General features: G+C 35.9%; 2 pseudogenes; one reads left to right on the forward strand and one right to left on the reverse strand.

Annotated features, from left to right (window-relative positions):
• Positions 1 to 10,539: 10,539 nt before the first annotated feature.
• Positions 10,540 to 17,197, forward strand: LOC143621924 (uncharacterized; annotated as a pseudogene).
• A 1,067-nt stretch (positions 17,198 to 18,264) lies between these two features.
• LOC143621925 (secreted RxLR effector protein 161 pseudogene) lies at positions 18,265 to 18,846 on the reverse strand (annotated as a pseudogene).
• Positions 18,847 to 26,123: the final 7,277 nt, after the last annotated feature.

Here is a 26,123-nt window from a genome sequence, read left to right on the forward strand (position 1 = left end):
CCCTGAGAGGTGTAGTATAAGTGGGAGCCCTCGGGGCGAAAGTGAAATACCACAACTTTTAACGTTATTTTACTTATTCCATGAACCGGAAGAGGGGCAACGCCCCCCGTGTCTGTCCTAGACACGTCATCAAGATCGAACCGAACAAAATTATCCCACATGTGGCAACAACAACGCTGTAAAAAACAGCTGGCAACGATCCACACTAGTCATGATTAAGACAAGCCAATATACATAACTTTTATGAATTTTAAATTATATTTATTACTTTAAACTAGAGGGTGTGTACATCGTTTTATCGTTGAAGAGCTGAGGTAACGGACGGTGTCGACAAGAAATTTTTGTGGAAATTTCAACAATGAAATCACTATTCAAATTCTCCAGCCCCCTTAATTTTTTAATTATTATTTTCAAACCTAAGTTCAATTACCACCAATTCATCTTTAACTGTCAAAAAACTGTTGAACTTTTGATGACATAAGAAATTGAAAAATGGTGAATTCCGGCAACGTAATTGAGGAATTAAACGGAGACAAGGATTTTTAAAGACTGTTCAAGTAGTGGTGGTTAGGGGTGTGTATGGGTCAGTTTAGGACGGTTTTGAGTTAAACCCATAACTACAACCGATATGTCGGTTAATAGATAACCATAACTATAACCGACCCATTATGGCGGCTATGGTTAATCGGTTTTGTAGGTTATAGTGAGTCGGTTAACCGTAACCAATAAAATATAATTGGGCTTAAAAGTTTGGTACTAATTATTACAAAAAACGACATGATATACCAAAGTATATAATCATTAATAGTAATACCAAATATTCAAAAAAATAATAACATTATATAATCCAACAATGAAATTCAACTTGATTTGATAACAAATGTTGAACCAAAAACATCAAAATGATATAATCCAACAACATGCTTGGTGTAAGTTAATCCCAAACATATTGTTGGTTAAATATATGGGTCGGTTCGGTTATGATAGTTTTGAAATTATCTTTAACCAAAACCGACCCTTATTTGGCGGTTTTAAAAATTTATTAAACTGACCCATCGATTATGTCGGTTATCGGTTAAATCGGTTTGGTTATGTCGATTATGGTTCGGTTAAACTTATGGCAGTTAAGTTGTTCACCCCTAGTGGTGGTGTAAGACCGTTGGTGGCGAACTGATGGTGGCGATGGGTGGGTTTTAGGGAAGATGATGATGGTGAGTGGGCTTACAGGAAAAACATTTTGTTAAATATTATGTTTTTAAATTTATATGATGGTTTTTATTTAATATTTTAAAATGTAAATTAATGTTTTTAAATTTAATAAATTTTCTGTTTTTTCATCTAATATTTTAAATGTAACTTAATGTTTTTTAAAAGTAATATTATATTTTATTATATTTTTATTTAATATTTTAAATATATAAAATTATTATTTAATTTGAAGAAGGAGACAAATGATAAATTGGTGATTATTTTCATGATATTATGAAAGAGAGTGAAATGAGTATTATATGGTGCTAATGTCACTATAAAATGGTAAGTAAAATGACATCTACGTTCTTGGGTCTTATAATCATTCTCAATTTCTTTTTATATTTTAATTACTTTTAAATTGTTTTATATCAACTTTTTTTTGTACGCAATAAATCTTCGTTCACCCAAGGCCTCTAAAAGTCTAGTGGTCGCCTCAGAGTAAAATGGGTGGGGTGGGGTGGGGTGGGGTGAAGATCAAACCTCCATCACTTGATTTATTTTGAAACATGCTGCTATATTTATCCTTTTTATGTTGATTGTGAGACTGGTTGTTAAGGACATCCAATGATGATGATGACTACAATTTCTTTCCTAGACTTGGTGGGATCAAGGTATAAAATAAAGTTTTAGGATGGGGCTGGGTGGTCGATGACCCAAGGCCCGACACCCCGCTAGGCCCAATTTTTTTTAAATAAAAAAATATATGTTTTTTTTATGAAAAACGATATGTATATTTAAAGTTCAAGCTCAATAACATAACAATTAGCTTGGTCTAGTGGCAAGAGGGTATAACTCCCAACCAAAAGGTTGTGAGTTCTAATCTTATTTGAGACATTTAAGTCTATTTTTATACAAAAATTTTACACAACCCAAATTATAACTAAGTAAACTCATTAAAAAAATTTGATTTTTAAACCCAACAAAAACTTCTTTTACTTAAGGCCAAAAATTTTTTCGTCTTCGGCCTCAATTTTTTTTTAGTTCTCGAAGCCGGCTTTGCTTCGAATTCATCCCATAATATTGAGACATGCGGTGCCGACTAGATGTTCGCTGAAGCCGCCTGAGCCTGCAGTGGTTCAAGCAAACGGTGGCTTCAGCGAATTTTCTGTTTTTTTTTAAATTTGAAACAAGAATATATATTAATAGATAATTTTTTATAACAAATATAAAAATGATATACTAGTTTTATAAGTAAAAAGAAAAAACAAATCCAAAATTATATAAAAAAAACACAAATTATATACTAGTTTATATAAACTATAATAAATATAATGGTTGAAAACAACGATATGGTTGAAAACAACGATATGTATATTTAATGGTGAGACCTTGGAGTTTGTGGTGGATACCGGATCTGATGGTCGGACTCGGTAGCGTGGCTGTGATGCTTCCGGTAAGTCAGCCGTTGCACCATTTTCTTTGGCCAACAACTTTTACTCACAGGTGGTTGGTGTTGATGATGGTGTTTAAGAAGTGACCGCGCTCTGGTTTTCCGGCAGTAGATTTCCGGTGACAGATGAGTGGTAGAAGATGGTAGCAGTGGCGTTAGAACGTAGTGGTGGTGGCGAAAGAAGTGGTGGTAGAGGCGGCCGCAGAGGCCGTGGTGGTGGTGGCGTGGCTGTAGAGAATGTAGCATTTGAAAGGGTGGTGGTGTACGGTGGATGAGAACCGGAATCCGGTGACATCTCCGGTGGGTTTTCCGGCGGAAGGTGACCGGTGATTTCTTGAAGGTGGCGGCTGACCATATGGAAGCTATGGTCTCTGATTAAAATGACATTTACATGTGGGCTGCTAAGGTTTTCTATTTTGGGTCAGATGGGCTGTTGGATTTGGGCTTGTCAAGTTCTGAGTGGATGTTATTTTCATCAAATTTGGTTGGGCCTGATTAAAATAGATGCTGGGCTTGTCATGCTTTGGGCTGCCAACAATTATTTTTGGCTGAGTTTTTGTCCGATTGACAAACTGAAGTAAGTCAAATTTGTTCGGGTTTCGTCTTGTTTAACCGTGTTCAAACCTTGTTATTTCTAAGGCGTTCGAGAAGTTGGATCCGAAAGGTGAACTTTGAACGAATTAATAAGTTTTGTTCATTTGATCATTGAATCCGGTAATTCGAGATCGATTTGTGGATATTCAAGCTCATCTCACGCCTATATATAACTTAAGATCCGAAGAAGCGAGAACTACTTCAAGATTAAATATAGGTGGATCATACCTTGAGGGGGTAAATTGAAATGAAGAGGCATCGATTTATCGGGTGATTTGTGAAGATGCGAGACACGGTGAGACAAAGTTTTGAGATCACAAGTCAAGGGGTGATTGCAAGGCCAATTTAAGTGACTTGCGATATCAAATGACAAAACCCGTTATATATTTACGGTCAAGATAATAATTAATGTCGGAGAGAAATCCGGACCATGAGATGAGAACTTCGACACGCGTTCAAGTTTAACGAGAATGCTTCTAGAATGTTTTTAGTTTAGCTATAAATAGGGACTTTGTAGTTAGTTCTTGTGTGTGTTTTGTATGGTGTTTTCACCCACCCAAGGGGAGCTCACCTTGGGTGGGATCGGTTCGGTTTAATATTATGAATATTTTGTACCGGTTACGAGATCGTTTCTTTATTTTATCGTTATATTATTTATGTTCGGTCGTTTGTTTCACCGCACCCGTCTCGAGAGTTTATCAAGAACAAAGCCGTTCGTTGTCGGATCCGGTTTCGGGACCTACAATAGCCTATCAAACAGTAAATATAAACTGCAAAACTTAGAGATAAAATAGCCCCAAGACCAGGCCTTTATTCAACAGCTAACAACTCCAACATAACGGTCACACAATTCTTGAATCAGCTCCAATATCCTCCCTTGATTCAAGCTTTCGAACTCCCAAACGTTCACGCAGATAACAAAACTGATCCATTGCTAGTGCCTTTGTTAACATATCAGCAGTTTGTTCTCGAGTATAACATGACTTTAGCACCACTTGATTATTAGCCACCAGACTTTTAATGTAATGATACTTGATATCAATATGCTTACTTCTACTATGCATAGCTGCATTTCTGGATAAGAAAATGGCAGACACATTATCACAATAAATACCCGTTGCGTCTTCTTGTTTGAATCCCAACTCATTTACCAATTGTCTCAGCCACACCGCTTGACAAGCAGCCGCAGTAGCTGCTACATATTCCGCTTCAGTAGATGATAATGCAACAATTGTTTGTTTCTTTGAACTCCAAGATGCAACACCTGATCCCATAAAGAACATATTACCAGATATACTCTTCCTATCTTCAATAGAGGTTGCCCAATCACTATCTGTATATCCTTCTAGTTGTATCTTCTTACCTCTTTCATACCAAATCCCATAATCTGAGGTCCCCGCAACATACCTTAAAACCCGCCTGGCAGCACCAAGATGACATGCTGATGGAGGTTGCATGTACCTTGAAATATAGCCAACAGAATAGGTTAACTCAGGTCTTGTGTGAGTTAAGTACAGCAGCCCACCAACTAGACTTCTAAACATTCTTTCATCAACATGTTGAACCTAGTCATCATTTACTTGCAACTTCTCCCCACTATTCATAGGAGTAAGAGCTGTGTTACACTTTCCCATGCCAAACTTTCTCAACAAATCATTTGCATATTTTTTCTGTGATATAAACACTCCATCCTTTCTTTGAATAATCTCCAACCCAAGAAAGTAAGCAAGCTTACCCAAATCAGACATTTCAAATTCAATAATCATCTTTTCTTTAAATTCATTCACTAGACTCTTAGAAGAACTCGTGTAAATAATGTCATCAATATACAAGCACACAATGATAAGATCAACATTACTAACCTTCTTAACATACACCGTTGGCTCACTTTGAATTCTGACATATGCTTGTTTTTGAAGATAGCTGTCAATTCTTTCATACCAAGCCCTAGGGGCCTGCTTTAGCCCATACAAAGCCTTATGTAGCATATATACTTTATTCTCTTCCCCAATTTGTTCAAAACCGGGAGGCTGCATGACATAGACTTCTTCATTCAAGGGCTCATTCAAAAAGGCCGACTTTACATCAAATTGATAGAGTTCCCAGCCCTGTTGAGCAGCTAGAGACACTATCACACAAATTGTTTCAAACCTCGCTACAGGTGAGAATGTTTCTTCATAATCTATTCCATACTCTTGAGCATACCCCTTTACAACAAGACGTGCTTTATACTTTTGTACTTCACCATCGGCTGCTAATTTTACCTTGTACACCCATTTCAGCCCAATTGCTTTCTGTAACATCTCGGATTTTTCAAACCCATATTCGTTTACGATTAACCCGACCCGAATCATTTTTTTTATCTTTAACATTAATCAAAATCAAATATTTATAAGTAAATAAGTTTCCTAATGTTCACTTCAGGCCCTTGTACTTCAATCAATATTCAAGACCAAATTATACCAAAAACTAGTTCAAGGAATGCTCATTTAACAAAGTATAGGGACTAAACTTGTAAAAAATGAAACTTCTCCTCCTCATCCCCGGATCGCCGCGCGGTGGGCCTTTCCCTCACCTCCGCGCGCCGCCTTGAACCCTCTGCACAGATCGTTTAAACTTGATTTCGTTTTCTAGTTCGTTTATGGTATAAATCGTTTATTTTAAGCATGTTTGAGTGAATTAAGGACCAAGTAAACATCATATAACTAAAATACAACTCCTAGTTCGTTTTCCCTTGCCCAAGATCAGATCGTTATGGATATTTCAATGATTCTTTCCTTAAATCGTATTTACTTGCTTAAACGGGCCAAAAAGCCCATATTTAGTTCGGTTTATGTTTTCCTATATAAACCCATCATAATTCCCTGCTGTAAACTTTAATCTAACCCTAATCCACTTCCTCTAGCCGTCACTAGCCTCTTCCATCTCGCAAACACTTCGGTTTTTGCATATTCGTTAAAGATACAAGACTTGATCGTTGACTTTGCTTGCTTTAGGACCTCTGACTTCCGTTTCTCGTCAATCCTTTCACTTCCCGGGTAAGTTGTAAACTGTAAAATCGTTCATACATATTCCCTAGTCAATAACCTTCAATCAATTTCGGTGATTGAAGGGTGTTGACTGGTAAATTGCTTTAAAACCCAATAAAGGGTAAACAGTCAACAAGTTTGACGTTGCCTTTTCTCAAACTTCTGGTCAGATTCAACGTTCGGTCCAGAAGACTTTTATTCTCGTAACTTAATTTAAGGCTACTACCCAAAACCCGACTTCCGACTCGCTGTTCGGATTCTGGTCAGTACCAGCTCGCTTAAACGTTTAATTCAACATAACTAGCGTTCTACTCATCCATTTGGATTGATTCCAGCGGAATTAAGTTCGTTTTTATTTATAGTTTCATATCAAAAAGTTTCAGGTTCTGATCAGTTATCGCGTTTGACGCGTATTGGACGACTCGCTTATCCGTTGACTCGTTTATTCTTAATTATACTCACTTGCCTTTAATCTAAGGTGAGTTTTATCATTCCCCTATTTTACTCAATTTTCACAAACGTTTTGGGGACATATGCGTATATCATACTATCCATACATATCTATTTATACATACATATAAAAAATAGTAAACGTGTAATTGTGTGTGATTAATCAAATCTACTTGTTATGTGCTTACTTGTTTATGTGCGCATTCGTGTTCGGAGAGGTCCCGCATATTCCCATGTATTGGGTTCTCATTCTATTGACCACCTCCCGATTCGCTTGACAACGGTCTTATTCTTATTTGCTCATGGTTGATTTACCAGCGCCCGATTCGCTTGGCAATGGTTTAGTCGACAACTTATTTGCTTATGGTTTGATTTCATTACCGCATTTATTATGTTTTTCTTATTTATTATATTAACATTATTTTGGGTGTCAAAACTTGGTGGTAAACTCACTCAACATGTTTGTTGACAAAACTCCATTTTCTACGCATATGCAGGTTGCCTGAGTCGAAGGATGAACACTTAGAAAGACCTTAGGATTATAATGAAGACATACATGGATTTAGACTTGTTGTATTTATTTATTTGAATTGTTTGGTTGTATTTGATTATTGTGTGTATTATTTGAACGAAATAATTAATTAGATATTGTCATTTATATTTATGATAGTATTTCGAGCTGTGAGCAATCGGATCATGCCCCGGCATTTCCGCCTTAGGTTGGGGTGTGACACTTTCTTCCCTTCAGGTAACTCGGTTAAGGACCAAGTGTTGTGTTTTTTCAAGGCTTGTAGCTCAACTTTCATAGCTTGCACCCAATCTTTGTGACCAACAGCTTCTTCAAAAGAACTTGGTTCCATAGAAGAAAGGGCAAATTGACAGGCTTGATAATCTAGCATGGGACTTGTACAATCACAGAGTTCATTTAGTGACCGTACCTTAGGAGTTTTGCTTTCAGGGGTAGCACTTGAATCTTCATTCACACAACTTGGAATAGGTGACTTGGGACTGAGTTGACCACTGGCCGGTTCATCATCTTCTGTGTCAAGCATTGAAGGAATCTCATCAACTTTTGAACTCTTACTTGTTCCACCAATACTTATTATAAGATCATCAGTTAACTCGTGCTTGCCTTCACCTTTGGAATTCCATCTGGCCAATTCATCAAAAGTGACATCTCTACTAATCACAACACTTCTAGCAATAGAATCATATAGTCTATAAGCCTTTGAATTTGGTGAGTAGACAATAAAAATGCACTTTCGTGTCTTCGAATCAAACTTCTTTCTCATTTGTTTAGGTTTTAAACCATAGGTTACACAACCAAATATTTTGAGATGATGAACAGAGGTCTTACGACCATACCATACCTTATGTGGAGTTTTGTCATCTACTGCACGTGTTGGGGACATATTTCTGATGTACAGCTATTGCTTCTCCCCATAATACTTTGCCAAGGTTCTTTTCTTGCAACATACTTGTGGCCATGTCAACAAGAGTTCTGTTCTTTCTTTTAGATACTCCATTTTGTGTGGAGTATAAGGGGCGGTTAGATCCCTTCTTATGCCTGCAACCTAACAATCTGATCTTAGTGCTTTAATTTTCAAACCAGTTTCTGTTTCAACCTTTGCCCTAAACACCTTAAACTTGGCAAAGACTTCAGCCTTTTCATGCAAGAAATAAACCCAAGTCATCCGACTAAGGTCATCAGTGGACAAAAGAAAGTACTTGTTACCTCCTAATGATTCAACAGGCATGGGTCCACAAATATCAGCATGGATAAGATCAAGAAGTTTTTGGTTCTGGAAGCATGTTGAGGAAACTCTTCACGTGTCTGCTTCCCTTCAACACACCCTTCACACACATTCCAGCGCCCCACTTTTGGCAGCCCATGCACCATGACTTTTGTACTTAAATCATGTAAACTCCTTTCATTCAAATGACCATATCTTAAATGCCATGTGAGCGTTTCATCACTGATAGATGAAAGCCCAACACTATTTGTTTTCTTAACATCAAGTGGGAAGGTGTTATTACTTGACATAGGAATGGTGCAAACAACTTTCCCAATCTTCTTATTAGTGATTATACATACCCCTTCATCAAACAATAACTTATGACCGGCTGTCATTAGTTGTCCTACACTCAAAAGATTGTAGTCCAACTCAGGAGCAAATTGAACATCACTTATCATTTTTTAATTTGCAGCCATAGCTTCGAGTTTCACAACAACTTTTCCCTCGACCTGGATCTTCTTACCATTTCCCATACGAACCTTCACCTTCTTCGAGAGATCAATTGAGTCAAACAAGGACTTTTGTCCTGTCATGTGGTTTGAACAACCACTATCCAAGAACCACACATCTTTGGTTGCTCGACTTACTTCATCATGAGCCATAAACACACTATTTTCCTTATCATCATTAGGGCATTCAATTGCCATGTTTAACTGGCCTTCATCATCATCTCCTTCTCCCTCAACAGCAGCACTTGCTTGGGGTTCACTCCAGCAATCTCTAATCAGATGACCAATCCTACCACAATTATAACATTGGACCGGTCCTCTTCCTCGTCCAGCACCTCTTCCACGGCCTCTTCCTCGGCTTCTGAATGGTGCTTTACCTCTTCCTCGTACAAACAATCCAACATTTTCTTCTTCTTTTGCTTGAAATGCCTGCTCCTCAACAGGAGCTTGAGCTAGAACCCCTCTATTAACTCTAGCTTCATGGGCTTGCAATGATCCCATCAATTGATCATACGAGAGTCTGCTTAGATCTTTGGACTCTTCAATTACAGCCACAACATGATCCCATCTCACCGGTAAACTACGAAGCACCTTTTCAACAACTGTTTGATCCGTTACCGCCTCACCATAAGACCGTTTTTGATTAAATATCTTTATAACTTTGGACAAGAAATCATCCACTGGTTCTCCTTCCTTCATCTGAATAGTTTCAAACTCCCTTCTAAGCCCCTGCAACTTCACCATTTGAACTTTAGAATCACCTTGATATTCGTTTTGCAGGAGTGTCCATGCCTGTTTGGACGTTGAGGCTCCTGCAATACGAGAGAAAATTTCATCATGCACAGCGGATTGGATTAGGGACAAGGCTTTTGCATACTTCTTCTTATTCCCTCGTAACCTAGGGCGATCACCATCTGCTTCATTATATCCGGTACCCACAAAATTCCAAAGATCTTGAGATATCAGGATAGTCTTCATTCTGATCTTCCAAAATTCATAACCAACTCCTTTGAAGATTGGAAGAGGGGCAGAGGGTAAACTTGTGTTGACGGCCATTAGAGTAATTAGGGTTAGGTTTTAAGTGATGATAGTGAGGTAGTTGACTGTGAGATTAAAGGGAACGATCAAGTTGATATCAAAACCTGGACTAGCTCTGATGCCAATCTGCTGAAACAAAGATGATAACAAAATAGATAAGGCACAGTGTTTATCGAATGGATTCATGATATTACTGAATAAGCAAAGGGCCTTAAATAGGCAAAATACATAACGTAAACAAAGACTTAATCAAATAACAAACTAGCCTATCAAATAGTAAATATAAACTGCAAAACTTAGAGATAAAATAGCCCCAAGACCAGACCTTTATTCAACAGCTAACAACTCCAACATAACGGTCACACAATTCTTGAATCAGCACCAATAACCTCTACTAGATTCTCTTGATAAATATTTGCAGATTTCATTTATAGAACACAAAGTTACCTTTTATAAATTTATATATCATTACCACCTACTTTAACCAACAATTCATTTACTTCATTGTTCTATAAATAGAACTGCAGATACAATTCTGGAAAATGGACTTTGTAACTGCAATTGTTACTCCCATTTTTAATTCTTTGCTTGTCCCTGTTAAGAGACACTTAGGGTTCCTGGTTTCTTCATCAAATTATGTTAGAGACATGCATGCAAAAATGACACTATTGGATGACAAAGCAAGCGATATGCGTACTAGACAAATGGAAAATAATGCGAAGCGCCTAGTGGTGCCTCATCATGTACCAAAATGGTTGGCACAAGTTGAAAAACTTAAAGTTGAGATGACGGAGAAAATTCCAATTGTTGGGGTTGGATGCTTTAAAATGAAGATGAGATACAAAGCTGGAAAAAGATCATACAATATTCTCAAGGATATAGACCGTCTCATGTATGAAGAATCTAAAATCGAGTGGACTAATGAACAAATACCTCTTGGTAAGGTTAGTTCCAAAAGGACATCCACCTCTGCACCAGTTCTTGATGACGATGGCACCCAAAAAAGAAGCAAGTCAAGCAGAGATTTGATATTCAATGATGCATTAAAGTTTCTTGAATCAAATGATAATAAGGCACGAATGATGGCTCTATGTGGAATGGGCGGTGTAGGCAAGACCATAATGATGGAACAATTGAAGAAAGATGCCGAGGATAGAAAAATGTTTAATTGGATTGTGAAGGTGGTTGTTGGGAAAGATCTCAATCCAATTCTCATTCAAAAAACTATTTCAGATTACATGAGTCATACTTTAACTAAAGAAACTATAGATGCAAGGGCCGAGCGTCTCCGGAAAATATTTGAGGGGGTGTCGCAGGAGGGTAAAAAGAAGATTTTGGTAATTTTGGATGATGTTTGGGAGGAGTTCAACCTTAAGGATATTGGACTATCAATTCCTTTGCCAAGTGGCTTCAACATGCTATTAACGTCGCGAGATGAAACTGTTTGCAGTCGTATGGGCATTGAAGCTTCTTCGATTTTCAGGATTGAGATTTTAAAAGAACAAGAAGCAAAAACATTGTTCTGGGAAACTGTAGGGCTAGTACCACATGGTGATTTTGAATCAATTGGAGAAGATATCATAAAGAGATGTGGTGGTTTGCCTATTTCTATAACTACCATTGCATGTGCTCTAAGAAATAAGGAAAAGTATGCATGGGAAGATACAGTTTATCGTTTACAGAACAAAGAGTTTCGTATCCTTGATAACATTTTTGAGATTAGCTACAAGAATCTCAAAGAGGATGATAAAGCAACTTTTCTTCTTAGTGGCTTATTCCCGGAGGACTATAATATTAATATAGAGGACTTGTTGAGATATGGATGGGGATTGAAGCAATTTAAGAATGTACATACTATAGCAAAAGCAAGAAGTCGGGTAAAAACTTGTGTTGACAACCTCATATGTTCAAACTTACTGATTAAAGACTACGAAGGATTTGTGAAAATGCATGATCTCGTGCGTGATTTTACTTTATGCAAATTTTCAGAAGTTAAGCAAGCTTTGATTGTGAATCATGGTGATAGTATTTATGAGCAACTTAAAAAAGACGAGTCTTATGAGAGAATTCTATTAAAGTGTGGAGGTATGCTTGAGTTTATTGAAGATTTTAACCACCCAAACCTTAAACTCTTAAATGCTAATGGGTGAGAATAAGCAACTCAATTTCCCGAAAGATTTTTATACAAGGATGGAAAAGCTTGAGGTTGTGGCTTATATAAATTTGCGTTGTCCGTTTCTTCCGCAATACTCGACCAACCTTCGAGCACTATCTCTTCGTTCATGCCCGTCGATGGATGCTGATATCTCTTTTCTTGGAGATCTTACTAGTTTAGAAGTACTAGTCCTTGCTGATTGTGGCATCAAAAGGCTACCGTCCAAATTAGGTAAGCTGAAAAGGCTAAAGTTACTTGATTTGATGGGATGTGTTGACCTTTGTATTGAAGATGGTGTCTTTCAAAACTTGGAAAAACTTGAAGAGCTTTATATGAGAGTTTCTAAAGGGCCTGCTATTAGATTCACAGATGCCAATTGGGATGAATTGATTATGCTTTCAAAGAAACTTTCTACATTAGAGGTCGAATTTTCCGAGAATTGTGCCCAACAGACATATGTGTCATTTGAGAAACTTGAAAGATTCAGGATATCTATGGGTTGTCTACTAAAAGACGTATATTCGTTAGAAAATACATTGGTACTTGCGAGTAGCAGCAGGGAACTTCTTGAATGCAAAATTAATGAGTTGTTTGGTAGAACAGAGATACTCTATTTGCAAGTGAATGATATGAGTTATCTTGAAGATATTTTAACGAATCCGCCTCAAAGTTCCTTTTGCAATTTAAAAGAACTTCGTATTTCGAACTGTGTAGAGTTGACATACCTATTTACAATTCCCGTGGCAAAAGGTTTGATGAACCTTGAGAGCCTCGGAATTTGGTGGTGCGGTGTTTTGAAAGCAGTGATACATGATGAGAACAGGGGAGCAGAGGTGATCAAATTCGACAAGTTAAAGTTTCTGTCTTTGAAGAATCTACCAGAGCTTGTATGTTTGTGTGACCATGCTAATGTTGTGGAGTTCCCGAAACTAATGGAGTTGGATCTTGAAAACCTTCAGCATGTTACTGGCATCTTTCCAGGGAGTAATATTAATATTTCTGCGGAACAACCACTATTTAACGTAGCGGTAAATGTGTTTTATTTTGATATTATAAATTGATTAGGTGCTATAAGTCGGTATATTATTATAATTTTCTTGTGATGAAAGTCAATATCGACCAATGAATGCTTTTTTATGCAGGTACCAGTGTTGGAGAAACTACATATTAGTAGAATGAACCATCTAAAGGAGATATGGCCGTGCAAGGAGGAGGTTAACTACATTTCCATGTTAAGAGTGATTAATGTGAGTGACTGTAATAGTCTGGTAAATGTTTTTCCGAGCAATCCAATGTGATTACTTGGTCATTTAGAACGGCTTATCATTCAAAGTTGTGGTTTCATTGAAGTGTTATTCAACATAGACTTGGGTAAAAATGAGCAACTTAGCAGCAACGAAAGCCTGAGCAAAATTGTTGTGATGAATTGTGAGAGCCTTAGAGAGGCATGGAGGATAAAAAATGCTAAAAATAACAACTCCGGTAACCTCGCCCATGGTTTTCAAGCTGTTGAATCCATATGTATCCAACATTGTGAGAAGTTTCGAAATATACTCACACCTACGACTGCCAATTTTGAGATGAGAGCACTTAAGTACATCCGTATTTTTGGATGTGCAGAATATGTCGGTCAAGACTACGAAAGAGCAAGAGGTATGACTCAAATTCTGTGCATTTATTTAACTAAATGTTGCTTATTAATCATATCTTAACTTCGTATTTTTTCTATGGATTTCTCGTTTCGCCAAACTCATCTCATCATTTTATTACAGTTTTAAATTTTGCTCGTATAGTGTAACTTTTGGATATGTTACAAACTTAATACTAATTTTGAGATAATGCATGACAGAATAAATATTATATACATGACGGTGATTTTTTACGAAAACCCTATGATTGTTTACTAGAATTCATGTACGTGTTTTCACAAGCAAGGGCATCTGAGCAAACATTGAGACCAAAATAAGAAAATATGGAAATAATTAGAAATTTTAGGTCTTTTACTATCTCTCGCCCAAATCAGAATAATCTTTGTAAAATTCAAAACTGTATATACATATAAAAAAGAAAAGATCTATTAATGAGGGAAATTGCTAATCACATGCAATGCAGATTATCATATTGCCAAAGGAAGATATATCAAAAGTGGGTGCTCTTGTCTCTATAGTTGCATTACCATCCTATGAGATCACACCCAATTTCCATAACCTTCGTAAGATTGTGTGTAGCAGCTTTCAAGGGATGGAGGTGGTGTTTGAGATTGAGGGTCCGAGTAATGAAGATCAATCTGTAACAACTCAACCACCATTAATGTTACTTCCCTACCTTGAACAAAACATGGCTCATGTATGGAAATGTAGCAATTGGAATGAAACCTTTATTCTTCGCATACAATCATCCTTATTCCAAAACCTAACAACCATTTGTTTGAAGAAATGTAAAAACATTAAGTACTTGCTTACATCTCTCATGGTTAAACTTCTTTCCAACCTAAAAAAGGTCGACATAAGCTTTTGTGATGGCATGAATGAAGTTGTTTTAGATATAAGTGAAGAAATGACGACTTCTACGTCTGCCCACACATATACCATTTTGTTCCCTCATCTTGATATTTTGGAGCTTTTTTGCTTGCACAATCTCAAGCATATTGGTGGTGGTCAATCTAAGGTATGTTTTCTAGTTTTTCAACTAAGTTTTTTTTAAACATATATTCGTTTCATTCTTTTATTTCCTTGCCCTTCACTCGTTATTTTATGACATTTTGTTAGCCAATCCTTTGTATTTAATCGGCAAAATAGATACGATCATTAATTTTTTTATTGTTTGTAGTTCCATAAACATATGAACCACATGCATATTTGTATTCACACAAATTGCATTAAATGGATCATTTTTCTTCCAACACCAACTAAGCTAATTAAAACAAAATGATCAGTTATGAAAGCAAAACACCCTTGATATCCAATACTAACCCGAAAAATACCCACATTATGAAGCAGTGGGTAGTGGTTTGTTAAACTAACTTTGTTAATTAAATAATTTTGTATTGATTTTTCAACAGATTTCTCAAGTGGATGTTGTTTCTTGGTCTTTATGCCAATACTCTAGAGAGATTCTTATAATTGGATGTGATGCTTTGTCAAGTGTGATTCCATCTTATGTATCTGGACGAATGCAAAACCTTCAAGTACTAAGTATAAAAGGATGCAAATCAATGGAGGAGGTATTTGAAACTAAAGATATCAACACTAACAGAATTGTTGGTTGTCCTAGTAGTTCTGAAGTAAGCGCTGATACTACAATTGCAAATCCAATACCAAGAAATATTATTATGCATAAACTTCCAAACCTAAAGATACTTAATATTGATGGTTGTGAGCGCTTGGAATACATATGCACATTTTCCACACTTGAAAGCCTCAAGAAACTCGAAAAGTTGTCGATAACTAATTGTGAGGCAATCAAAGTGATTGTGAGGGAAGACCATGGAGAGCAGACATCAACATCATCTAAGGACGTTGTCATTCCTCATATGAAATCAATGGAACTAGACCATCTACCAAAATTTGCAGGTTTTTTCTTGGGGGTTAATATTGACTTCCAATGGCCATTATTGGATTATGTTATGATCAAAAATTGCCCCAAAATCATGGCATTCACGTCAGGTCAGTCGACAACACCTAGGCTTAAGTACATACACTCAGAGCTAGGCAAACATAATCTTGAAAGTGGTCTTAACTTTCATGTGACACCCATGTTGCATCAGGTATGCTCTCTCTCTTTTCTTTCTTTCTGTTTCTTTTACACCATCTAATAATAAATTAGGTATAAGTGGTTTTTATTCTTTTCGCATTTTCTAAATAAGAAATCACCGAAGTAAAAGTATGAGACACAAGGATATATAGTAGTACGTTTCTGTGTAAGCATAGAATGTCTTGTGAAATAAATGGATAATACATTGAACCAGAATTTTAATTTGCTTTATCATCCCTTACGTATAAAAGTTATTTTTATGAGAGGAAAAAACACAATACAACAAAAACATCTAGTTGGAGTGGATTGCCATCAATGCAGTCTTCTTCATCATCCAACAAATTATTTCTACTTATGAAATTGAATCATACATGAATTTCTCTGTTTCTTTTTTGGCTTTGCAGACACCATCCCCATGTTTAGATGGCACAAACTCAACTCCTATTATTTCAGAAGGGAGAACTTGGTCTTTTCATAATCTGACCCAATGCAATTTGAATGCCATGTACATGCGTAGATATATTTTTCCATGCAATGTGTTGCAACAACTACAAAAGCTTGAAACAATTCATGCATATGCTTGTTGGCATGTGAAGGGGGTATTTCAAGTAGCATTGGAAGACACAAACAATGAATCACAAACTATTGTCAGGTTTCCTAAGCTAAGAGAAGTTGATTTATATCTTCTGCGTAACCTGAAGTACATATGGAAGAGCAACCAGTGGAGAATATTGGAGTTTCCAAGCCTAACAAAACTCTCTCTTAGAAGTCGCCATGGTTTAGAATATGTTTTTACATGTTCCATGGTTGGTTGTGTCATGCAACTCCAAGAGCTACATATAGAATACTGCTGGAATATGAAGGCCATTGTCAACGCAGAAGAAGAAGAAGATTGTGATGGCAAAGTGAGTGAGATTAAGTTTCCTTGTCTAAAGTCCTTAAAACTTGAAAATCTTTCAAGTCTCACGGGATTTTGCTTAGGGAATCCGGATTTTACATTCCCATCACTAGATAGATTGGTAATCATGAATTGCCTAAAAATAAGAGTTTTCACCGAGGGTCGTTCAATTGCACCAAAGCTAACAACAGTAGAGACAGATTTTGGGTCGTTTAATGTTGGGGAAGGCATTAATTCCTTTATAACAACAAAAATACAAGAGGTAATCTTTTGAAATATACATTTGAAAAGTTTTCATATATGTTAATTATTCTTGGAAGATAATACTTCTCCAATTTTCACTTTTTTATTTGATATTTTACAGGGATTTAAATTTGGAAGGATAGTTAGATAGGACCATGGTCTTTTAAACCAGAGCAGGCTGGTTAAACCACACTGGTCTGTTATGCTTCGGTTGAACCAGTTGGACCCGGGTACGTATGTTTGCTGATGACGGATCTGGACAGGATACCACGAAACATGGATGGTTTTAAAAGCTTCCGAACTGCAGAATGCTGATGCCACAGTCAAAACAAGAGTGTGTGTTGAATCAATTTCAACATATGATACCAATTCTACAAGTCCCAAATTAATCTATCATAAATAATGGGTTGTAATACTTACTTGATGGAGACGATTGATTCCTTTGAGTGTTTGATGAAGATGATGCCATGATGATGATCAAGATTAAGAGTCTAATTGCCCTTGAATTAAGATGGATTGAATTATGGTGTTATAGAGTTTTGTCAGAGTGATCGTATGAATGGATGATTGAACGATCGTATGATGATGACAGTTAACTAGGGCAACGACTCAACAATCCTTTTAACCACCATATTTACATATTAACCCCTTAAAGTATTAACTCCCATCAAATTAGATACCTTTATTATGGGGCTACACACATTTAGTCCATATAAATGTCAAATGGTCAAAAGCCACATAAATATTTCTAACATTCTCCCACTTGGCTGCTGGACCATTTTTACTAAACATTTATATATGCGTGTACTATATACACATGTAAATTAATACTAATAATGGCCAAGTAATAAAATTAGGTAATTTCGTTAAACCTTCTTATGATAACATCAAAACAAACCGATACAGTCAGTTGCATTCTTATTAATACAAAGACCCCTATCAATTATGATAATGATATCATCTTCAAATTTATAGGTTATGTGGTAAAGAATACGTTTGTCTAAAATAAACATTATAGTGCACATATATTAAGAAATATAGACAAACTTTACATTTGAGTGAATTAAGAAGATAGTATCCTAAACGTGTTTACATTGTTTACATGACATTCATAAAAGGTCTCGCCTAAAGCCCATATTAATTACATGATCATTGAATATTTTGGGCGGTAGACCTTTAGTAAGTGGATCCGCTAACATGTCATGTGTGCTAATATATTCAACAAATAACACTTTGGTCTTCCACTTTCTCTCGCACAAACAAATACTTTGTGTCGAGATATAGTCCAGCACCACTTGAGCTATTACTGTTTGAAAAACTCACGACTGCACTATTATCACAATACATTCTTATAGGCCTCTGTATGGAAGTAACAATTTTGAGTCCCTTAATAAGATTTCTTAGAATCATCGCTTGGCACGTGGCATTATAACACGCAATATATTCTGCCATCATTGTCGATGTAGTGGTCAATTGTTGTTTTTGACTCTTCCATGAAATGGGCCCACCTGATAGCATAAAAATGTATCCCGAAGTAGACTTTTTGTCATCCTTACACTTCGCAAAATCAGATTCGGTATAGCCTATGAGTTCAAGATCATCTGACCTTCTATAAGTTAACTTATACTCTTTTGTCCCTTGTAAATATCGCAACACCTTTTTAGTAGCTTTCCAGTGATCTAGGCCAGGATTTGTTTGATACCTACCTAGCATGCCAGTTATGTATGCGATATCGGGACGAGTACAAACTTGAGCATACATTAAGCTTCCTACAACAAAAGCATATGGTAGGAGTCTCATTTGTTCGAGTTCTGCCTCTGATTTAGGGCACCGATAAGACCCAAAACTATCACCGGCGCTACAGTGGGAGTGCAATGTTCCATATTAAATCTTTTAAGTACCCGCTCAATGTATGCCTTTTGAGAAAGTCCTAATGTCCCAATGCATCGATTTCGATGGATTTCTATGCCAATCACATAAGAGGCTTCACCGAGATCTTTCATGTCAAAATTAGCAGATAATAATCTTTTGGATTCATGCAACATGTCTAAGTTATTACTTGTTAGCAATATGTCATCAACATACAACACAAATATGATGAATCTACTCCCATTCATCTTAATATAAACACACTGATCTACTTGGTTTTTAATGAAATGATGTCTTTTCATTACTTCATCAAATTTGATGTACCATTGTTGAGACGCTTGTTTTAACCCATAAATTGACTTATTTAATTTGCATACCAAGTGTTCTTTTCCTTTAGGCTCAAAACCTTCAGGTCGTTTCATAAACACATCTTCATGCAAATCTCCATTTAAGAATGCAATTTTAACATCCATTTGATGTAATTCTAAGTCAAAATGTGCTACCAAGGCCATAACTATTCTTAGAGAGTCCTTTCTTGACATAGGAGAAAAAGTCTCCTGATAGTCAATTCCCTCTCTTTGAGTATATCCTTTTGCAACCAAACGTGCTTTATAATGTTCAATGTTTCCATTAGGGTTTATTTAGTTTTATAGACCCACTTACAACCTACAGGCTTAGAACCTTTTGGCAATTCAGTAAGTTCCCAAACATTATTTATTTTCATTGAGTTCAACTCATCTTCCATGGCACTCAACCATTTAGCTGATTGGTCGCAATTCATGGCTTCTTTGAAAGTAGTTGGATCATCTATTTTACCCAACTCAAAGACAGTCTCATGAAGGTAAGTCACAAAGTCATCATAAACTATGGGTCGCCTAGGCCGAGAAGACCTTCTTAATGGCGGTTCTTGAGTCTCTTTTTCATTTACCTCTTGAGATGTTAATGGATTTGATGTAGATGGATTCTCAGTGTTAGTAACATTATTATTATGAGAAACCGGCAAATCATTAGGTGGTTCAAGTGGCTAACTAATGGGCACCGGTATGTCATTGAATGGTGCCTCTTCATTTTCTACTTGAAGATTTATTTGCCTACCACCATTACTCCCACTCAAGTTTGTAAACTCAAGAAATTCAGCATGTCTAGTCTCAACAATTCTGGTAGAATGAGAAGGACAATAAAATCGGTATCCTTTTGAACGTTCGGGATATCCAATATAAGAACACCTAACAATTTTCATATCTAACTTATTGGAATGAGGATTATATAGTTTAGCTTCACCCGGCATCCCCACACCTTAAAATAATTTAAATTAGGTTTCCTTCCTGTCCATAGTTCAAATGGAGTTTTGGGGACAGACTTAGAAGGAACCCGATTAAGTATGTGGACGGCTGTTTTTAATGCTTCAGTCCAAAGAAATAAAGGGAGATCACAATTAGCCAACATGCTTCGTACCATATCCATAAGAGTACGATTACGCCTTTCAGCTACACCATTTTGTTGAGCAGTCCCGGGCATGGTATAGTGATTTATTATACCATGATTCTTACAAAATTCATAAAAAGGCCCCGGGCTTTGTCCAACATCGGTGTGTCGGCCGTAGTATTCCCCACCCCTATCTGATCTTACAACCTTTATTTTCCGGTCTAGTTGATTCTCAACTTCAGCCATAAAGGTTTTAAAAGTTTCTAAACTTTTAGATTTCTCATGGATTAAATACAAGTACATATAACGCGAATAGTCATCAATAAAAGTAATAAACGACTTATGCCCTCCAATACCCGTAAGAAAAGGACCACATATGTCGGTATGGATATAATCAAGTAATCCTGTACTTCTAGTGGAACCTTTCTTATTTTTCTTGGTCATTTTTCCTTTAATACATTTAACACATTTTTCTTCAAAATCGGAAAAGTCTAGTTTTGGTAGTACTTCATTTTTCACGAGACGATTCATTCTTTCTCGTGAAATATGGCCTAATCTTTGGTGCCACAATTTAGATGAACTCCATAATTCTTTTCCTCTTTTTACATACGAAGTTTTCTTCTACATTATAAGACAATAGGGATTCTAAAAAATTATGATCTAAACGTAATTTATAAAGATCACCATCTTCTAATAGACCATAACCAACATTGCGGGAATTGAAACCAATAATACATTTACCATTTCCTAATGTAAATACATATCCGTCACGATCTAGTTTAGGAACAGAAATTAAGTTTCTAGTAATAGTTGGTACATATAAAGTTTCAGGTAAATTTAAAATGAAGCCTCCTTCTAGAACTAAAGAAAGAGTCCCCACGCCTTCCACTTCAGAAACCAAGCCATTTCCCACTTTAACCATCCGCTGGTTTCTTCCCGACTTCCTTATTGTATGAAATCCCTGTAAAGAATTAGAAATGTGTACAGTGTAACCAGAGTCAAACCACCATGTATTACAGGGAACATTAATATTAAATGATTCATGAATCATAAGATTTGGGGCAATACCTTTTTTCGCTAGCCATTCCATAAACTTTGGGCAATCCCTTTGATAATGTCCTATCTTGTGACAGAAACGGCATTTAGGAGTGCCTTTAGCTTTGCTAGTACTTGCTCCAGGGGTAGAGAATTTTTTGGGTTTTGACTTATTTCCCATTTCACCCTTGCCTTTGAATGTGCTCTTTTTCTTCTTGGAGTCAACAGTGGTTAGGTGAGCAACATCATGTTTTTCTAGCTTTAAGCATTCTTCTTCCTGAATGCACATGGCAATCAATTAGCTCATCTTCCATTTCTCCTTTTGAGTATTATAGTTGATCTTAAAAAGATCAAACTGAGAAGGGAGAGATGTCATAATGAAGTGAACTAAGAAACCTTCACTAATTTCCATGTCTAGAGTTTTCAATTGGTTAGCCATGTCATTCATCATCATGATATGCTCACGCACACCACTAATCCCGTTATATTTGGTAGTTAACATTCTAAGAATTAAGATACCAACATTAGTTTTTGAGGTACCTTTGAATTGATCCTCCAACCAAGTCTAAGTAGTCCTTAGCATTTTCCGAATCAGGAATGGCTCCTCTAATGGTAGGAGAGATTGAGTTCTTTATTACCATAAGAGACATTCTGTTAGAACGCTCCCACCAATCATGAATTTTCTTTTCTTCTGCCGTCGAATTATCGGCAAGAGGAGCAGGAGCATCATGCCTTAAAGAATAATCAAGGTCCATGAATCCCAATGCCAACTTAACTTGTTCTATCCAAGTACCAAAGTTATTTCTGTTCAAAGGTTCTATTCCGTGCAAATAACCAGAACCTGATTGTAAGGTAGATGCTGATGCATGAAAAGAATAATTATTATGCTCAGTTATGACTATACGAAACATAATTAGGATACAAAATAAAACATATCAGATGTAAAATAATGACCTATTACTAACACCAAATAATAGGTAAAAAAATAAAATAAAAATACACATCATGTTCAACTATTAACATCTCGTTGGTTTTGTTAACAGTTGAACTTAAAATGCTATATTAAATCATTTCTTAAACATATTTATTTCAAAATACCGTTGGGTAAGATGAAACAAATATTTTTATTTCCATCATTTAAATTGTTAAACCAATTCACGTTGGGTTCATGGAATGACAATTTAAACAATGTATATTAAATGGCTTAATATTAGTGCTTATATTGACTTGAGTAATCTCCCATTGGTTTGATCACTCAAATCAACTAAAGTACATGCCATTTTAAATGGAAACAATATATTTGAATAAAATCAATCTTCCATTAATTTGTATTCCAAGAATCATTAAATAATTTTAGTTGGAACGAAAACTGAAGAAACAAAAAAAATTTTTTTTTTTGCAAATCTCACGAAAAAGAAATAAATCAACTCACTGTACATAATTGATTTCTTTGAAATTTGCAGCGTCCCAAAATACATAGATTATTAAATAATTGTTAATTATCCATGGCTACTTGTTAAATAAAAATTAACAAGAGTACAACAAATGACAGCCTACTTTACTCCTACTTTACTCAATTAAGTAAGAAAGAGAACAGATAACCAGAAAGTACTCACCGGAGCAGACACAAAACCCCAAACCAAATGCAATTGAACCTGAAAAAACCAAACAAATGTCAGCAGTGTGAAGAAAATGGTGCAACAATTGAGGAAGATGTTATTTTATTATGCAAAAGCACAACGAAACCGGAAACCAAGCACCAAAAAGTACCGACATGCAATTGCAATTGATAATGAAGGCAGATGAAATACTGCCACGGAGCACTTCAAACTCTTGTAAGTCACGCTTGAAATATGCTATCAGTACAACAGTACCATTATGTGTCTACCTGCCACTTTCAAATTAATAATGATATAATTCATCAACAATTTTAATAGCCACTAGATTGAGATTAATTTTTGTATGTTCACAGAAAATCATGAATTGTTTTAATTCAGTTTCTAGAAAGCCATCCTCCGTTCCCACTTCTCATAATTTAGGAATTAATTCAACCTTTTGAATATCAAAACATTCGATTCTTGAAACATAAGTCTGATTTAAGTATTAAAATATAAGTTCACAAAATCATGAACCAATTTCAACTTTATATTCCATAAAACCGTATGTAACCAAAACAGAAATTAGAACATATTTTAATTTCAGTCACATGCTATAATCAAGTTTGGCTTTAATTGATTAAATTCTTTAACCTTGGCTCTGATACCACATGTTGAATCAATTTCAATATATGATACCAATTCTACAAGTCCCAAATTAATCTATCATAAATAATGGGTTGTAATACTTACTTGATGGAGACGATTGATTCCTTTGAGTGTTTGATGAAGATGATGCCATGATGATGATCAAGATTAAGAGTCTAATTGCCCTTGAATTAAGATGGATTGAATTATGGTGTTATAGAGTTTTGTTAGAGTGATCGTATGAATGGATGATTGAACGATCGTATGATGATGACAGTTAATTAGGGCAACGACTCAACAATCCTTTTAACCACCATATTTACATATTAACCCCTTAAAGTATTAACTCTCATCAAATTAGATACCTTTATTATGGGGCTACACACATTTAGTCCATATAAATGTCAAATGGTCAAAAGCCACATAAATATTTCTAACAGTGTGTACAAAAATGAGTCCCGGCCTGGTCATGAAACTGAAAAATGAAAGAATGCACCGAGTTACGAGTGTAGTCTTGAAAATCAAAGTGTAGTACATCAGGTGTCTTGATTATTAACAATGCATTTTCTAGGTTTTAGTTATGTTTTGTTTTTAATCCTGTACTTTGTAATTTTGGGATAATATTTTGATTTTGTATAATTAATAATGCATTGACTACTTGTCAAATTGAAGCTAGAATAAAAAATGCGCGTGTCAGCTCAATCCATCCCATTTTGACCCATTTACAAATGTTAGCCTTTAGAGAGTTTAATATATCTCGATGTGATGCTTTATCAAGTGTGACTCCATGTTGGAAAAATGCAAACGCTTCAAGTGTTGTGCATTGAAAATTTCAAATCAATGTAGGAGGTATTTAAAACTAAAGAAATATTGTTGGAATTAATTACTAAACCGTCCTTAATTATATGTGACTCGTGGTGCAAGGAGTGAGTCTTAATTATATGTGACTCGTGGTGCAAGGAATGAGTCTCGAAGTGCAAGTAAAGTTAGTTAAGGATTAAAGATAATTATTAAGTTTGGATTAGTTATCTGAATTTATTATTTTATTAGCAATCCTAGTTATAGTCTAACGAGTAGAGGTTAGCTTATAAATACCGAGTTAGAGTATGGATTGTAATTCAAGTTTTTGAGTTAGTTTTCTTGAAATAATAAAATATTAGACAGTTGAGTCCAAACATCTTTCATTAATAACTAATTATCAAGTCACCTACGTGAATTGGTATCAGAGCATAAGATCCGGTCAATCCATCATCATCATCATCATCATCATCGTCGTCGTCGTAGGAGAGCAAACCTCAAGAACCAGGAAGAATTTGTTCCAGGTAGCGATCAATTGATCACAACAATTCAGCCACCAAGAATTCTTTAATCGATCCAAGATTCTGGGTCTGATTAATTAATGGGTTGATATGAAGAACAGAAGTCGATCAAGCAAACACGAGGAATTGGAATCATAGATCATCATGTCACACCCTAACCCACGGCGGACTATGCCGGGGAATGACTGATTGCTCGGTAGCTCATAAGACATTATTAAATAAATATCAATATCTAATTATTTTATTGGAATAAAATCTAAGTATATCGTACAAATGTTCAATAACAAATACCAAACAACTATGTAAGTTTAAACAATAGTCTTCATTTCGTTGATGTAACGTCCTCGTTTCGGTAATAAATAAACAAATAAAATGTCGCGAATTTTATTTTAGTTATCGAATCATCTGACGTGCGAATTCTCCGATGCGAATCGATCCAACCCATTCGCGCTATCATCTGGATGCGAACCTTTTTGAGATGCGAATTCTGGTATGCGAATCGTTTGGGTGCGACTTGTTTCACGCGAATCCCTTGCGTGCGACTTGTCTGAGATCCTCGTGCGATGGAGATTGATGCGACTCAAATAAAACCCACACAACTGATGTATATTCCCTGTTCCCCTTAGTCTTGCCGGAATCGGAAGTGGCAACGGAGGTGCGGTGGCCGTGGTTATGAAAGAAAAAAAGAAAGCAAAGAGGAGGAGGGAGGATGGTGATGGGGTGGGTAAGGGTTAGGGGGGTTGGGTGTTTGGTATAATAATAATAATAATAATAATAATAATAATAATGATAAACTTATAATGATAATAATAATAATAAATAGTAATAAAAGTAAAAGTAATAAATAATAATAAGCTTATGTTAAGAAACTAAATGAGACTCGAACTTGAGACCCGACTCGTTTAGAACCTGCAACCCACCTTATGCTAGGACCGAGGATTGATGGGATCCGTTCAGTAACACTTGAACATAAAAGCCCGTCATATCAATGGAGGAATTGAAAGAAACGCACGGACGGAAGATAAATTATGAAATATTTTATATATATATATATATATATATATATATATATATATATATATATATATATATAAAATGCAAAGTGTGAAGACGAGGACTTACGACGAGTTAAGAATGTGAACTAAAATAGTAATGAAATAATATAATAAAAAATTTAAATACGATA

This window comes from Bidens hawaiensis, unplaced genomic scaffold (assembly GCF_021521415.1).
Source record: "Bidens hawaiensis isolate Kalapana, Puna unplaced genomic scaffold, B.hawaiensis_p1.1 tig00002977_1, whole genome shotgun sequence".
NCBI classification, from domain to species: domain Eukaryota; kingdom Viridiplantae; phylum Streptophyta; class Magnoliopsida; order Asterales; family Asteraceae; genus Bidens; species Bidens hawaiensis.